Genomic DNA, 4,339 nt, shown 5'->3' on the forward strand with positions numbered 1-4,339 from the left:
AGAGGTGGCCACCATAGTCACCATTGAGGTCGGAGAGGAGGGGGCGGAGCGTTTCGTTTTCTGCAGAGTCAGCTGTTTCAGAGCAGCTGTAAGTAGGATAAGCTGTAGAAAATTTATGTTTTATTTTTCTTAAAGATAGTTGCAATTATGAAGTTTGATCATGTAACATTGGACTGCTGAGGCAGATGAAGAAACATAACAAAGAGTCCGAGATAACTGGGCAAAATCAGGTATCACAGAAGAGACCTCACCGCAGGAACCAACAAACAATGATGGCAGATCACACTCTTCTAATGAGACATTGAAGAAACTGGGATGGTGAGAGACTCTAACTTCAGATTTTCTGTTGAGAGTAGTAAAATGTGGAGTAGTACGCACTAAGGAGCTGTTAGACAAAGATGAGATGAACCAGGAGGAGCAAGAAGCAGAGCAAAGACATGACACAGCACAAAATACACCACAATACATACATAATATGCAACATACTGACCATTAAAAAATATCTCAGCAGAGACAATGTGTACAGTGACTTTCAAAAGTATTCTTGACCCTTCGTAAAAATCTGGTAATATTACTAACACAAACTTCAATAGATTTAGTGTTATGTTATGTGACAAACCTACACAAAGTAGAGCAAGACGGTGCAGATGATCAGAAAAGCAGCAAAGATGTCAATGGCTGAGATCCACATTTCAGGTAAGACAATCAAGCCTTCCCTGGGTTTTCCCTTCTTTCACTTGGATTTCCTCTGATAGAATTTCAACCGGGACAATCAGCAAACAGAAGGAGACGTTATGAACTATGACGTCAATTTTCTGCGCTGTTTTACAATTGTAGTCCGCCTCTAGTTTTGGCAGTGGCAGCGGCAGGAAGTGAGTGAAGCCGCTCAGACCACGTTGGTCACGCTTCCAAATGTTGATTTAGCATTAACAACGTCCTTGTTCGACTCTGCACTTCTCTGTTTGCAGTGGAGGATGGTTGTTTACAGCCCAGGCAATTTACAGTAATCTTTATAGCATCAAACTGCTGCATTAGTTATATCACAGACAAATGTTAGCGATCGGGTAACATTTTAAACTTCAACACAATTCCAGGAAACAATTCTTTCTCAATAACCGAGAGCCCAGACCCTCTGTATGACGCAAATAACGTAGAACGGCGAACTGGTTTTCACCAAGACAATCTGTCGACAGGATGAAGAACGGCACACACAAAATAAAACAGGAAGTAAACGGCAAATTATGAATCTTTCAAACTAAATTTGGTTCAGTTAGATCAATAAAAACAAATCAAAAGACAATGTCAAATTTAACATCCACAGAGTTTGACACAAATGAAAAACCAAGATTTTCTGATTTTTGTTGGCTAAAAAGAATGATTTGGAAAAACAGTTTAGATAAAAATATCAGAGAGACAAAGGTGGGATGCCGTACTAACCAAATACAAAGCCACAAAATAAACACACACTTACATGAGCATACCATCGTCACAAAGGATGCTGGGTAAATATGCTAATGAAGGCATAATGAGATGCACATGTCCTCCGCCATTAAGCGACATCTTGTTTCTCTTCAGAATATGTTAATTTCCAAAGTGCTAAAGGGTGAACATGCACAAGTCCACACAAATAGGTATTTTTGACATCTTCTGCTTATCGTGAGCATGTAAAGACCCTGTGCACAAAAGCACACATACACCCCGCTCACAGCACTGCATCAACATGACTCACAACATGACTCTGAGTAGACATATACCCCCACAAACATCAGCAAAGACGTCTGGTAATAAAAACCTATGGCACTTTTACATACTGGACTGATTTAGTGATGGATCTGCTGGAAAACAATGGAGATTATAGGATGACAAATAAGAACAACACAAATACGAATAGAGCTTTGTCAGACAAATCAGAAAAATCCACACAGACAAATTGAATTACCGGGATGCTAAATGTTGAAAGTCAATGATGAACATAATTCATTGTCAATAATGTGGTGTCACATAGTCCAATTCTGTTTTAGCTCAATGTTATTTACAGGCAGTCCCACATTTCACTCAAATACTCTCTGATAAATACCAACAATGCCGCCAAGATGCCCAGGGCGGCATCTTGTCCTTACCCCACAAGATGCCGCCCTGGGTGGTTGCCCAGGCAACTACGCATACACATTCATATCAATTAGCTACAGCCTGCTGTGGTTCACGTGATTTCATTTTAGTGATGACATATTGTGGTCAGTGTTGTCATAACTGATGTTAAATATCCATGTGTCCAAATGTGTTAGCAAAACATACGTAAAGGTCTCCTTTCTGCTTATATGGAGCCAGTAGCAGACGCCAGCTTATGATGGTTCTACACTTATTAAGAAACAACAACAAGAAAATACCAAAATAAAGGAGCTTCTTGTCGTGAACTGATGAAGAATGACTGCAGATAAATGTAACCTGATTTTGACCCTTGAAAGAGAAAGAATCTTGACTTTGGTTCTGAAATGAAAACCATTCCCAGCGAAAAAGTTATTTCAGGATTAACCGCTTGCTCCAATAAAGACCGAATACCCTGTAACGTTTCCACATTTAAATAACTGGGGTTTCAGACGTAAGTGCTGATGTGCAACAGTGTGACAGACTGGCTTCTGAATTTAGAATTTAATATATGTTTTGACTTCTTGACAGCAGCGAGACATGTCCTCGCAGGTCAGCTGGAGAAACAGACTGACTGATGTCAACAATACGACCACACACTGACTCACTCATCAGTCACAGAAAATCCTTTAATAGCTGTTATTCCACGTTTTCTTGTCATGTCATTATTACACAAGGCAAAGAGAACAATTAAGTAGGGCTGTTGTTTCTGCAAAAACAGAAAAACAAAAAGTGGCTCTTTCATTATCAAGACCTCTTTACTTGAGAGGGAATCTTAAGTCGCAGCGGCTGTGATTACGATGCGTGAGAAAGGTTTCTTACAGTTCCACTCGATATTAATGAAAAACCCTGTTGCCGTGTTGTAAGTACAATGTTGGAAACACTCTTATGTGGATTCAGCTCAATTTAGAGAAAAAGCAAAACGAGGAAGAATGAAAACATCCCCACAAAATTTGAATGGAGTGGCAAACGTTTATAAAGTTGACATATATACAGCACATGCACTCACGTTTGACCCAGATATTTACATTCACTCAATATGGCAACTCATAGCCCGTCATTAAATCTGACTAAACTTTTCCTATCCCAGTACGGATATCCTACAAAAACTTACTTGACCACATGTTGATTCAGCATTCTCATGCATTTATGTATTTTAATTTATTAAACAGATGAACGTAGCGCCTTCAGGCATCTAGAAATTAAAACCATTGACGGAACCAGACTGAAAGAGAGCCACATTTCTGTGATATTTTGGCTGATTTCATCTGAAAGACTCTTTCAACCATCAAAAAACTTTTCGTAGACGGATTTTTTTTAGGAGCAAAACTTTAGTAGAGCAGACTGACAACTGCATTTAAACCCAGACAAGCTATCCATCGACTGATTCAACGCTGTAGAAGATAGCTCTTAAAAAATATGCCCTTTTTTTGGTACCACCCACCCTGTCATGACTTGTTGATGGCAAAGAAGCTTTCCACCCACTAAGAGAGTCATCTCTTAAAAAATCTAGACGGTTATAGGTCAAAAAGGAAGGAGATCCAAATAACTTATGCAGAGTCATATAATCAGTTGGACTGTTTATGAAGACACTGGTAGATCCACAACCCAAATTAAAACCCTTACTGGCTGTAACCCCAAACCATAGAGTATCTGTGAGAAAGAAATAATCTTTAAAGGCCACAAACATCCTCATTTCAGCGTTGCAAGGGAACACCAAAGATGGGACACTTTCGTGCCAGAAAGAAAAACATCCACGAAAGATCGTGCCCTCGGTTTCAAACCGCAGCTGGCTATGTTGAGATGTTGCAACTTGCAACTACTGAGAGATGCTGCTGTTTACTGAAAATATTTATGGAAGAACAGCAAAGCAGATTTCCTAAAAAGTCAGTTTAAACTAGAGAAGCCTTCCATGACGCGCCACCCTACAGGAAACACCTCCGGGACGTCAAAAAAAAAAAAACAAAAACAAAAAAAAAACATTTTTGAAGTGATCAGAAAGATCAGTGGAGCTTCATCACTACATTATCTGTCTTTTTTTTTTTACATGTATTTCTGCATATATATATATATATATATATATATATATATATATATATATATATATATATATATATTTTTTTTTTTTTTTTTTTTTTTTGCCTTTAAGATTCATTTGGGTTTTGAACATTTTGATTTTAAATGTGGTTTTCCG

This window comes from Poecilia latipinna, unplaced genomic scaffold (assembly GCF_001443285.1).
Source record: "Poecilia latipinna isolate Pla-1442-1.1 unplaced genomic scaffold, P_latipinna-1.0 Scaffold180, whole genome shotgun sequence".
NCBI classification, from domain to species: domain Eukaryota; kingdom Metazoa; phylum Chordata; class Actinopteri; order Cyprinodontiformes; family Poeciliidae; genus Poecilia; species Poecilia latipinna.